This window comes from Sus scrofa, chromosome 14, assembly GCF_054392235.1.
Source record: "Sus scrofa isolate SSC_HxYL_T2T_F1_AM1 chromosome 14, Sscrofa_HxYL_maternal_Yorkshire_Landrace_v2.0, whole genome shotgun sequence".
NCBI classification, from domain to species: domain Eukaryota; kingdom Metazoa; phylum Chordata; class Mammalia; order Artiodactyla; family Suidae; genus Sus; species Sus scrofa.
In genome coordinates this window covers 161,092,594-161,106,390 of record NC_139396.1, presented here as the reverse complement: position 1 = coordinate 161,106,390, position 13,797 = coordinate 161,092,594, and the positions used below count along the sequence as shown (strand labels likewise).

Here is a 13,797-nt window from a genome sequence, read left to right as displayed (position 1 = left end):
ACAAACACTCACCAAGACAGATCATGTTCTGGGCCATAAAACAACTCTCAATAAACTTAAGAGGGCTGAAACCATAAGAAGTATGTCCTCTGACCACAGGGAAATTAAACTGGAGATCAATAACAGAGAGGGATCAGGGAAACTGCCAAAATTTGGAATTGAAACGACATGCTTCTAAATAACCCATGTGCTAAAGAAGAAATCACAAGGGAAATTGGAAAACACATCACACTGAATGAGAATGAAAACCCAATATAGCAATCCATGGGATGCAGCCAAAGCAGTGCTTAGAGGGAAACTTTAGCACTGAATATTGACACGAGAAAAGACAAAGGGATTCAAGCTTCCACCTTAAACTACCAAAAGAAAGGAAGCTAAACCCAAAGTAAGCAGAAAGAAAGGAATAATAAAGCTAAGAGCAAAAATCAATAAAATAGAAAAGAGAAAAATCAGTAACAAAAGTTGAGTCTTTGGGAAAAAAAGTTGGTAACCTCTAGCCAGACCAATTAGGAGGGGGGGAAAAAAAAAAAAGAGAGAGAGAGAGATACGCAACTACCAATATCACTAATAAAAGCAAAAGCATGATTTAAAATCCCCAAAATATTAAAAGGACAATAAAAGAATATTAAAATAACTTTAAGCCAATAAGTTTAACACCTTAGATGAAGTGGCCAAATTCCTTGAAAAACTACCTATTACCACAAGTCACTCAAGGAGAAATAAATGACTTGAACAGACTGCTGCCTACTGAAGAAATTGTTTGTAGTTAATATTCACCACCACCAAATCCTCCACACCAAAATGGCTTCACTGCTTGTACAGAAATGGAAACCATTAAAAACAAACAAAACAAAAATCCATAAAATGGGAGAAAATCTTTGCCAACGATGCAAGAGAAGAGCTTAATCTCCAAAATATACATACAACTCATGCAACTCAACAACAAAAAACCAAACAACCCAACTGAAAAATGGGCAGAACGCGTTACCAGACATTTCTCCAAAGAAGACATACAGAAGGCCAACAGGCATATGAAAAAATGTTCAATATTACTAATTATTAGAGAACTGCAAATCAAAACTACCATGAGGTACCACCTCACACCAGTAAGAATGGCCATTATTAACAAGTCCACAAATAACAAATGCTGGAGCAGGTATGGAAACAAAGCTATCCTCCTCCACGGTTGCTGGGAATGTAAACTGGTACAAGCATTACGAAAAACAGTATGGAGGTACCTCAGGAAACTAAGTATAGCGCTACCATATGATCCAGCAATTCTGATGCTGGGCATATATCCAGACAAAACTTTTACTGAAAAAGATACATGCACCCCTATGTTCACTGCAGCACTATTCACAATAGCCAAGACGTGGAAACAGCCTAAATGTCCATTGACAAATGAAAGAATTCAGAAGATGTGGTATATATACACAATGGAATACTACTCAGCCATAAAAAAGACAAACTGAAGCCATCTGCAGCAACATGGATGGATCTAGAGACTTGTATACCAAGTGAAGTCAGAAAGAAAAAGACAAATATGATACCACGTACCAGGAATCTAAACCACGGAACAGATGATCCTATGTAAAAACAAAAAACAAACAAACAGAAACAGAAACAGCTCAGCCCAAGATCAGACCTGGGAAAAGGGAGGGATGGGAGGGATGGGCATTTGGGGTTTTCTGGATGCAAACTGTTGTATCTGGAGTGGATGGGCACTGGGATCCTACTGTACAGCCCAGGGAAATGCGTGTGATTGGGTCACGCTGTTGTACAACAGAACGTGACGGCACACGGTAAATCAACTACGCTTTAATTTAAAAAAATGCGGCTTCACTGGTAAATCCTATCAAACATTTAAAGAGGAAACAACACTAATACCATAGAAACTATTCCAGAAAACAGCAGAGACCTTGTTTTATGAGTCAGATTTCCCTAACACCAAACCAGAAAGACCCTTTGAAAGATAAAAGCTAGAGATCAACATCCTTTATGAGCCCAGACACACATATCCCCAAAAACATTAACAAGCGGAATCCAGCAGTACATGAAAATAATACATCCAGCCCACATGGGATTATCCAGCAACACAAAATTGGTTGAGCCTATGAAAATCAATCAGTATCGTTCACCATATTAACAGCACACAGGAGAAAAACTCCCTCGATCTGGTAAGAGGCACCTACGAAAACATGCATTGACCGGTGACGGACGATGAAAACGAAGATATGGTGAGTCAAACTGCTGACAACCAGACACTGGCACCGAACTGTGGAGGGAGGGGTGCTAACCACCCCCACCACAGCCTCGCGGGAGAAAAAGAAAAAGCTCTCAAGCACCTCTTGATGAAACAACCCAAACCACACTGGGGAACGTGACTCGGTCTTGGCTTCTTACTGTTCTGTGCCCCTCTGTGCCCTTCCGCCACAACTCGAGACGGATGCTTGTGCGGGAAGCACCCGTGATGACTCCAGATCTGAGAGGCGCTGCCCTGCTTTTCCATGAAGAAAAGCTCTACGTGTATGAATGAATCATCATCTCTGGTTACTCAGGTATTTTCTCAAAAATAAACAAAGTGACAGAGTTCTCATTGTGGCTCTGCGGGCTAAGAACCCGACTAATACCCATGAGGATGCAGGTTCGATCCCAGGCCTCCTTCAGTGGGTTAAGGAGCCAGAAAGCTGCAGTGTAGGCGGCAGCTGCGGCTTGGATCCCACGTTGCTGTGGCGCAGGCCTGCAGCTGCAGCTCAGATTTGACCCCTAGCCTGGGAACTTCCATGTGCCACGGGTGCGGCCCTAAAAAGAAAAAAACGAAAAAAAGAAAAATAAACAAAGTGAACCTGTCACTGTCAGGAACACAACCGACCATGTTTGCGGCGAATGATCAAACGAGGGCTCTCAAGCTGACGGCTAGAACTCTGGGAAACGTGCCACCACCATGGCTTGAGCGCCCCAACTCCAAGACTTTCCTAAGGAGAAAGGCGTTGACATCAACAAAGACGACCTCTCATCCTCTGCTGTGAAACATGCCAGCGTCTGAAAGGTCTGTTCAGTGCAGCAAAGCCATACTTTCCAAAGGACCGGTAAATGGTGTGACACCCTCGGGGGCGCTGTACAAATGGGGTGTTGTGCACGGCCCGGGCCCACATTCCACAGCGGACCTTCAAGAAACTGCTACCCGTCAAGTGGTGACGTGGTGTCGGAGAAGACTGGCCACAATTATCCAAAAAGGCCCTTTTCCGGTTACTTATTTGTGGGAACCAAACAACCTGTTGTGATAGGCTGAACGCCAAAAGCAGAGACAAAATCCAGCTGTCTTCTATTAACCTGGTCATTTAAGATTCAAAAATATATTTATAAACCAAGACAACTCATCTCACTAATCCTTCATGTAATATAGTTACTTTTCATTTAAACTGTATTATTTGTGGAGTTCCCGCTGTGCCCAGCGGGAAACGAATCTGATTAATATCCATGCGGGTTCGATCCCTTGCCTTGCTCAGTGGGTGAAGGACCCGGCGTTGCCGTGAGTTGTGGTGTATGTCGCAGACTCAGCCCGGATCCCGCAGTGCTGCGTCTACGCTGTAGGCCGGCAGCTGCAGCCTGGGAACTTTCACTTGCCTCAGGTTCAGTGCCAATGCTCCCCCGCCTCAAAAAAAAAAAAAAAAATCGCAAAATAAAATGTGTTATTTGTATTAAAATGTGATGGGTTTACTGTTGCTGAAGTGAATCAATAAATATTTTTAAATTCTTCAACGTTAACTTTTCATGAGGTATTAAGTATTGATATATGAGTAATATATGATCTATATGATATATGACTAATCCCTACTTGTTTGTTTGGTTTTGTTTTTTTTTTGTCCTTTTGTCTCTTTAGGGCCACATCTGTGGCATATGGAGGTTCCCAGGCTAGGGGTTGAGTTGGAGCTGCAGCCACTGGCCTACACCACAGCCACAGCAATGCACCATCCAAGCCTCATCTGCGACCTACACCACAGCTCACGGCAACGCGAGATCCTTAACGCACTGAGCGAGGCCTGGGATCGAACCTGTATCCTCATGGATGCTAGTCAGGTTCATCAACCGCTAAGCCACAATGGGAACTCCCCTGTTAAGTTTCAAGAGCACAAACCATGATAGGAACACAGGGGTGGAGGGAGGTGTCCTGAGACCCCATCCCACCTGCTCTCTCCACCCCAAAACCCAGGGCCTTTGGGCCTAACCCCCACCTGCTAACTCGAGGAAAACACAGGTGCACACCCGTATCCCCATCTAACACCCAGAGCTTGAACAGAGGGGCACCAGGGCCGCCCAGGAAAAGACCCACCCCCCATCTTTTCAAATGCTTGCCACCCCTCTACCACCACCTGTGCAAACTTTTCCCCCCAAATCTGACTACATCTCTCTAGGAGACTTCTTCACAAACCTCGTAAAAGAGAACTTACCACTATTTCAGCTTCAAAGCTGGAAACAAGAGGGGGAAATAAAAGAAAGAATCCTTTGGTGTTGCCAGTCAGAGTATGAATACAATTCCATACGAAAACATTTAAAACACATTAGATTTTTGGTCAAGATGAAAGACACTCCCCCCAAAAAATCAAGCCATCTATTTTAATTGGGTTCCCATGGTAACTGTACACTTGGATTTTTCAATATAACGTCCCAAAGGCCCAATGCACACTTGTAAAACAGACTTCAAACAGGCTGAACGGTTTTTACATTACCGCGCTCCCAGGAAGATCAATTTCTACACATCCCCGCCCTGACCGTGAGTGGCGGGAGATGCTGACGCCACTTGCCACGTTAACCTAAGTCAGAGAAGGCACAGTGCGTATCACAACAGTTCTATAAAACTAGTCAGACACCTGAGACTCACCAAATCTGTTCTGGTAACAAACCGATAGTTCCGCTGTCCCAGCATCATGTTTACGAAAATGTAGGAAATCGAGCCCAACTACATACCACACCATCACACCCCTCTTACTGATTTCAGGATAAAGAGAATCAATCACTAATGACTACACCATAAGATGGCCCACAAGGGTCATCATACTCTTAGAGACTCTCACTGTGAAATTGAACAACCAACATAGCTGTGCTAATACACAAATAAATAAAACATAACTGAGAACTCAAACTCACATTTGAAGTGTTAACGGCACCATCCGAAGCACAGCACACAGCCGCACCCAGGACTGTAGTTTCTCCTGCCCGGACCACAGCAGTCTCTCCCTGCCACAGCTGGCCCTGCAAAGCGGACTCTAGGGGCATGGTGCTGGCCACACTGAAAGGGCACAGAGGCTCAGAACCCAGAAATGGCAAGATCCGGTAAGTAAAAGTTTACAATCTGAGTCTTCTTTGCAACAATCCCCCAAACACTCACATACTTGAGACCGCAGCTCTGCAATGCAGAGCACCAACGGCCAACTGGTGACCTGACGGAAGTGGATTGAGTCTATTTTATTATGTCCCCAGCAATGGCCACAGATGTGACACAGGCCACTATGGAGCAGGTGAGGGCCAGCAAACTTCCAGTGAGAAGGGTCCTGCTGAGCGCCCAGCTCAAGAGACCTCCAAGGATCCTCTGAGACATCTCAGCACAAAAAGTAGCCAACTGCATGGCTCTTAGAATTCTTGCTAGTGTCCAACAGAATGACCACAAGATGCTCCTCAAACCAGGGCGAAGTAGAGAATCAACTGACTGAGAGCAAGGAAGAAAAACCAAACCGCCATCGAAAAGTCCCAACCAACAAGCGGGCCCGCTCCGTCACCCACCTCCTCATGCTTACAAAAGCCAGGACGCAAGCCCATGACTCCTCTCCGTCTCGCCTCTCCCTCAGAGTCTGGGTCCCCAGCAGCTTTCCAGGACATGGCCCCCAGTGCCAGGGTAACACCAGGCCTGTCAATGGTCCACTGACCCTCTGGGTGTCTCTTGCCCCACCTGCCAAATCCCCTTCCGGCCACCTCTGGGGACCCTGGTTCTGTTCCTTCTGTTCTCCTTCACCCCAACACATATTCACACCTTGGGATGCCAAGGGCTAAACCTGCCAAGCCCAAGGTCAAGGTTCCACTGATTTAGTTACTAGCAAAACCTCTCCTCCTGGCTGGCAGGCAGCTGCCTGCTCCCTGGGCCCTGGTGAAGAGCTCTCTTTTCCAATAAGACCACCAATCCTGCTGGACTTAAAACCACATTTATTCTTAATTACCTCCTCAGGGCCCCATGGCCACATACACTCACCTTGGGAGAGAGGGCTTCAACACATGAATTTTCGGGGACATGTTCCATCGATAATAACCTGTGTCCTGCATCCTTTGTGGGGCTTTCCATCGGGTAAGTCCCACACCAGGCCTTGGAGAGCTTCCAATAGAGAAAGCCAGCATCAAGAGACAAAACCACAGCAAAGCAGAAACCAGACTGTAGGTGATGGGCCTGGAGGGGGGCACATATGGGGGCTGAAGAGGCTGCAGGAAGAGCTGAGACACGGGAGGACTCAGAAAGTCTGCGTCTGGGCTGAATCGGAAGAGGATCCCCAGGCGAGGGGAGAACGGCCTGCGGGCCGCCCGCTGGCCACCCACGCTTAGAGCAAAGTGCTGGTGCACAGGTTTCTAGAGAGGGTGCCAGAAAGAGCGTGGGGGACGCTGGGCTGAAAGTGGCATCAACATGAGACTCAGAGGCTGAGTTCAGGTGGGGCCGGGGTGGGAGGGAGGAAAAGGTGCTGACTGATCTCTCCCCAGGTCTGAGCCGAGCGTGGCACCAACGGGCGTCTTCAGGGACAGAAGCCCAGAGACTGCGGGGGCTCCGGGGGAAAGCTGAGCCGGGCAGCTTCTCCATCAGAGGTGGGAAAATTCTCTTCTAGCACCAGAGCCCACGACGGCTCTGAGCTACACCCCAGGAGGCAGCCCCCCCTCTGCGAGCTGAGCAGAAGCTGCCCGGCCTGAGGCAGAGAACTTAGCTGCTTTCCAACAGGGGACCCTCGGCCCACCGTCAACTCCGGGCGGCCTGGAGCCAGGGCCCCCCGGTCCCGAGTCTCACTGGCCAAGGGCAGGGCAGCCGTGAGCATCCGGCCATCAGAAAGGATGGCGCGCAGCCGGCCGCCACGCAGGTGTTCCCGACGCAGCTGGGACGCCCCGCCCGAACGCAGGGCTCGCCTGAAGCACATCAGAGAGCTGCTTCCCCCACAGAAACCACTGGAAACACTTCTGGCCAACACAGAAGAATATTTAACCAACGCTCCCAAGCGTCCATCCTGTCTGTGTGGTCTCGTGCTACTCCACGCCTCGGAGGATGAGCGCCTCAGGCCCCGAGAAGGTTTCTGAGCAAGAGACCTCAACGTACAGAGGAGCAAACCACGGAGGCGCCTGAGCCCTGACCTCTGGAGGCTCTTCTGGTGGGAGAGACAGTCCAGAGAAGGTTAAGGACAGAGCGGGGGAAGCCGGTCCAGAGGGAATAACAGAGGCTCCAGGAAACGTTCTAATGACATGCGCGGCAAAAATAAATTTTTTAAAAAAGCTAAGAGAAAGTCTGTAAAGCCCATATACCTTTGTAGGGAAAACAAAGAAAACTAAATGACAGACTGAGACTCAAAGACCCAAGGGCATCGAAGCCGGTGGTGGAGCGGCCGTGAGGATGTCACCCAGGACGCGGAGTGAGTGTGCCCGGGCCACCAACCACCCGGCCGGCCCGGACTTGTCCCCTTCAGGCCTGAAGGACACCGCTGCTCACGGCGAGCTGGACACAGACAGGAGGCAGTGCTCTCCGGGAGCCCGTCCCCCTGCTGGGCTGGAGGCATCCACAAGGGCGGCTGATCGTGGCCAAGAGGGAGATTAAACCATGCTGACCATCAGGAGTATTTATGTAATTTTAGCACCTGCATTTTTGTTCTAAGTAACAGTTCTTGCAACAAACTTCAAAAGCCACCGCGCCGGCGCAGACTCCTTCCGTGACCCAGCTCGTGGGCTGCCCGCCCCAGCCCCCTCCCAGCACCTGCCCCCAGGGGCGGCCCGGAGACTGATGGTCCTGAGTCGGTGCGGGTGGTGTAATCAGCACGCACGCCGGCTCGACTCGCCGCATCCATCTGCCTCGACAGCTTAATCTGATGATAACACAATGATGACAGAAACAAATTTTTCTGCACAATAAAGAATAGCACACAAGGGCTTTTCTTGGGATAGCTAGCTAAACTCAGTAACTTTCGGAAATACATCATTTCTGTTCCTCGCCCTTTATTCCAAGAACTTCCACTCGGTGTGAAAAGCCTCAGGAGAAAAGGCCGCTGCCCACCCCTGGAACGCCTGCTTGGGGCCACACTGTCTCCTCTGAGTCCCTGTCCCCCGACACCCCCACGGTCCCTGCTGTCACGGTGAAAGCAGACAAGCGCGGGACCTGGAGACTTCGGGGCAAGCCCGGATGTAGTGACCACGCTGGACATCGGCCTGTCCTGTCACCCCCGGCCTCCCCCGCACATGCCCCCCCGCCCCGGGACCCCTCAGGCCCCACGCGGTGGCCTCCCTCCCTGGCCACCCCGCCTCGTCGCTCAGCGGTCCGAACGTTTGGTGTCTGCACCCAGGAAGACTAGGAGCACGCTGTCCTCGTCGTCCGCGTTCGGATGTGACTGTGCGCCCCAAACTCGACAGTTTCATTTCAAAGATTCCGTGACTACCTGCAGGTGGGTACAGGCGACCCCGCAGAGCGCGGGCTGGGGGCTGGGGAGGCCTGATAATGAGCCTCCATCCCCCCCGCTGACACTTCCGCCTGAATGAACAGTCACAGGAAGGCAGTCTCCCTGCTTCGGAACCCAAATGCCAGGCCCGGCGGAAAGGCCTCCTTCCCTCCAGGGCCAGGCCGCCCCCAGCTCCCCGCGGACCGTCCTCAGGCGGGAGAAGAGCAGGTTGACCGGACACTTTCCCGCCTCACTGAGGAAGACGACGGGCACCTCGGCGTCTCCCGCACCTGCCCTGGCCCTCTCACCTGCGGCCTCGCACGCGGCCCCGCGGGACTGCCCGGCAGCATGGCACCGGATGGGCCCGCCCGCACGTGACTGTGCATGCCAGCTGCCTGCTGTCCCCCGGCTCTCCTGCCTCCCCCCACCCACCCCCATGTCGGCCACAGGTGCGGCCAGCTCCTGTCCCCCACTGCCAAGGCTCCAAACTGCCACAGGCTTGGGGAGAACCTCAGTGCAGCCCCCAGCGGCCCTGCCCCGACTCCCAGGTTCCTTGTCCAGCCCCGCACACGTCCCAGCCTCCAACTGAGCTACTGGAGGGTCCCCACCACATCCTCCAGGCCCCATTCCCACTGCCCAGCCCCCTGGAGAAACCTTACCAGCCTCTGCACAAATGCTCATCCACGACTCCCACGAGATCAGGGCCAGGTTGAGGGGACATGGCACGGAGCCCCAAAACAGAGCCTGGCACATGGATGCTCCCCTCCTCTAGCACCCACCCACTGGTCCTACCACTCTCACCAAGTAAGGGGTATATGGGGGCGCCTTCAATAAACAGCAACCACACGCAGACACAGCCTCTCCCGGCGCAGGCGGCAGACCAGGGAGGGGTCAGGCCCTTTCTCGAAAGGACAGGCTTGGGGCACTGTCTTCCCCACACTGCAAAGGATCCTGCTCGCCCGCAATGGTACCCCCAAAGCCTAACTGAACGTCCAGGTAATGTATTTATGATACGTCTTCCCCCAAAGACTTCTGACCGTTTCTCTGCTTCGCCACCTCAAAGGTGGCATACACGCTAAGTGGAGGAAAGCCTGCCCCGCTACAAATAAACCCGGGCCGAAAACTCCTGAGAACCTCGTGCAGGCCACACGTTCCCAGGCAGCCTCCTCACACGCGAAACAGAGACTCCAAGTGTCCCCCTCATCAGGTGACCCTGAGGACGCCGAAGGCAGAACACCAGCACTCACTGCACTCACCAGAATCTTCTGGAATGTAACGCTACCAGGCTGAACTGGATGTGAGGTAAAGAGACCCCAAAGTAAGGCCCACTGCCACACACACACACACACACACACACACACACACACACACACACACAGACTACTGCAGATCTTCCGATTTTGACAAAGCTCCCCGAATGGCCCGCGTCACCCCTCACCCCTGTGGTTTCCCCCTGTGGGGAGAAGGCTGCCACGTGCCGGGGTCGCTGCTGGTTCCCAGCCACCACCAGAGTGCAGGGTTCAGAGTCTGGTCCTCCAGGAAGTTTGGGTTTTTTTTGTCTTTTTGCTATTTCTTGGGCCGCCCCCGCGGCATATGGAGGTTCCCAGGCTAGGGGTCAAATCGGATCTGTAGCCACTGGCCTACACCAGAGCCACAGCAACGCGGGATCCGAGCCGCATCTGCAACCTACACCACAGCTCACGGCAACGCTGGATCCTTAACCCACTGAGCAAGGGCAGGGACCGAACCCGAAACCTCATGGTTCCTAGTCGGATTCGTTAACCACTGCGCCACAACGGGAACTCTCAGGAAGTTTTTTCAATGTGACAGACAATTAAGGGCAAGCCTCCCAGAGACAGTGACTGAGGGCTGAGGGAGCCAGGCTGTGCCCACACGCTAAGCCCACTGGGCCAGCCCAGGGCCCACACAGCACAAGTGTGCCACCAGCAGGCACACGTGGACACCCAGAACAGTGCCACATGAGTGGCAATCACCTTGAGGCCGGCCACTCCAGCGGGTCCCAAAACCAGGCACTGTCAAACACCGCAAACAGACAGCAGAGGCAAAAGGAGTTTCAGAGACCCAGCGAGCCAGCCCTGGGCGCGGCGATGCTCCAGACCAAACGGAGGGCCACGGCTCCACGAGTGCGGACGCACGGGAGGCGGGCGCAATGCTGCCACCCCATCGCTAGTCCAGCCTCCACCAAAACAGCGCCGTGACTGAGTGAACAAACGCCCACGGTTTGGGGCTCACCACGGGCCGGGCCTGGGTTCTTACCCCCAATGGAGTTCTCCTCCCACAGCGCACAACAGCCCTGAGCGGCAGGGTCCTCTTCCTGCTTTCAGAAGAAACCAAGGTTCAGAAAAGGTGACGTGACTTTCCCCAAGGTCATACATCGTAATTAGCGGACCAGGCCCAAATGCATCAGTCTGTTCTCAGAGGCTGCCACCTTCACCCGGGGTACACCAGCCCAAATGAGGGCCTGGGTGGATGCTGACTGGATGGGGTGGGGGAGAGAATGAGGATGCTGGTTGGGTGGGGTGGGGTACAGGACGAGGATGCTGACTGGGTGAGGGGAGGACAAGGACGCGAACTGAATGGAGGGAAACAAGAATTCTTTAGTTCCTCATTCTTTCTCCAGTCAGGCTCATTCTTTCGGAGACCACGGTTCCAAATTAAAATTTCTACCCAGGCGGTGCTTCATACACCACAAAACCCATTCCCGTGTGTAGCTGGTCCAGGTACACAGAGTAAGTGTGGTCGCTGCCGTCCCACAGATGAGGCGGCAGCTGGGCGTTGTCAGCTGCCCAAAGCCACCCAGCTAGTAAAGGGCATCACCAGAGCCCGCCCACTGTCCTCCCCCACACAATGCTGGCACTACATAAATAAAAACTCAGTTCAGTTCCCCAAAACTGCGTTTGGTTGTAGAGATCAAAGTTAACCCTTACCTGAGACCATAAAACTGCTCCTACCCAGAGGGAGAAAAAGCAAGGCCAGCCGTTTCAAAGGGAAGATGGGTGTGAAACAGACATAGGGCTGCCCATGCTGCACGTGGGTCTGTAAAACTAACGCCCAAGTTTTGGTGACATCTGCATCTTCCGTCACAAGCACAAGATCGAAAACGGTCATGCTCTGATAACATGTTGGGTTTGCAATTCGAAGAGATTCACCTGTCTCGGAGGAGTTACAAAACCATACACACATCCCTAAGCGCAAGCAACAAGGAACGGAGCCAGCTGCAAATGGACCCATCTGGAAGGGAGCTTGGGAGCCTGTGTGGGCTGGAGAGCACCTCTCGGACAACCCTAACGATGGGCTAGAGGTGCCTGAACATCGGGGTCCCCTAGGGACCTTGCAAAGACCCCGGCCCCCCGGGTCTGATCCCATAGGTCTGGCAGGGGCCTGTCATCTGCCTTTTTAACCAGCACCAGGGAACTCCAGGTAGAGCCCAGACCCCCTTGTGCGAAACGCTGTCCTGTTAGAACTGAAGAGCGCCCCCTTCAAGGAGAGCAACGGGGCCTGCATTTCGGTGGCTTCTCTAACTCATGGCACCAGCAAGTGGCCCCATCCGAAGGGGACGCCCTCGGCCCTACTTTTAGCCCTTTTGTTTGGGGGTAAACTGTAGCCAAACATTTAGGAACAAATGAGAAATGACTACCAGGTATCTATTAAACCTCGACATTTAAATGTCCCATCCCGTATTTTGCCCTGAGATGCAATTCACTCTCTTCGCCCACCTAGAAATCTCTGAACATTCAGTGCGGGAATTGCCCAATCTGTCAATAAGGTAAGAGTTTTCTAAACTACTATCCATATGACTCAATTTGTCAGTAAAAACTGCCACCAGCGCTGTGCTTGCAGAAAAATGTCCATAAATGCATTATTGCGACTGGCAGATCGATGTCTATAATAAAAACAAATAGATTTAACAAGTGCCGGCTTTTACGAGCCGTGCCATTGGTGGACGGTGCATTCAGCCTCACCCCAGACTTCTGGGAACGGGCAAGACAGCGCGGGCCGCTGCTCTGCTGACTTCACAAGTGTTACGGGGAGGAAATTATTCTAACAAGAAAAGTGTCCAAGTAGGAGAGTGAATGCACCGGCACTCGAGCTCTCTCACAATGCCCTTCACCGTGACACACACACACACACACACACACACACACACGACAACAGGCTTAACCATAAGACAATGTTTCTGCACAATTTTTAACTATTTTTACCACAGCTGCATCGCAGGCCAAATGAATTTACTCCAGTTTGGGGAGGGGGGGTTGCTAGGAACCTGAGGCCTAGAGAGACCACCCCCCGCCCGCCTCCCCCCCCCCCCGCTAAGCCCCCGCCTAAGTGAAAATGACTTGTACTCTCAAAAACAAGTTGCAGTATTTCGCACCTGGCCGAAAATGTCATCGCTCTGTCAGCGGCTCCTGGGGCCCCTATTACTTCGCTGTTAGCTGGAGACATCGGGAGGGTGGCCTCACAGACTGGCTTCGCTGCCGGAGATTCCAAGCACCTTGGCCAAGACACTGCCTGAGACCAATTTACCTCTCAGCCATATCTGCCAAAATCACTTTGATTCCTCCAAAGGTCACAAAAGGTCACAGAAATGACTCAGTCCTCTTTTTAGGCAATTCATTCTAACCATTATTCAAAGGAGGAAGTCCGTAGCCCAGATATTCATTATATGGTTTTCCCCAAGCCCTGCAGCCCTCCGATATAAGCTCTTTATTACTGCTAATGTTTTTAAGAAATTAAAAAAGAAAACTAGACTACTTCTTTCCACTGGCCAGCAGATATGCAGCAGGTACCTGGCGGCCACAGAACGAGTCTTGCAGTACTGTCTAGAACAGAGGATCGCACACCTTCATCTGCTTATGCCCAAGACAGGCCCGAAGCGCTAAGAGAACAGGAAAACCAATGTCAACCAAGGGCACACTAGCCACCCTGCACAGCCCTCCCAGATAAACCACAGACATCAAACCAGGAACGGACATGGGGCTGGTTCATTTAACGTGTGTGTTTATGCAGAGGCCACTGTCTTCCAATGAGAGTGGACGAGCGTGTTAGTTTATATGTCTCCGATTTTTAAATCTTCAGGTTTTAGTTAAATAATATTCTGCGATAAGGCCAA

At 51.7% G+C, this 13,797-nt stretch overlaps 1 protein-coding gene across 11 annotated transcripts in view; it reads right to left on the bottom strand.

Moving 5' to 3' along the window:
• Positions 1–13,797, bottom strand: part of MGMT (O-6-methylguanine-DNA methyltransferase) — a 269,598-nt gene that overhangs the window by 253,238 nt on the left and 2,563 nt on the right. For 3 of the 11 annotated variants that reach the window (XR_014827703.1, XM_084996771.1, XM_084996774.1), the window contains exon 2: positions 3,501–3,655. The exons of 5 other annotated variants lie outside the window; for them this stretch is intronic. The gene's annotated coding sequence lies outside the window, so the exon portion shown is untranslated. Of the gene's footprint in view, positions 1–3,500; positions 3,656–10,943; positions 11,000–13,474; positions 13,564–13,797 lie in introns of those variants that run through there. 3 more of the 11 variants (XM_084996773.1, XM_005671579.4, XM_084996772.1) reach the window with 2 other exon arrangements.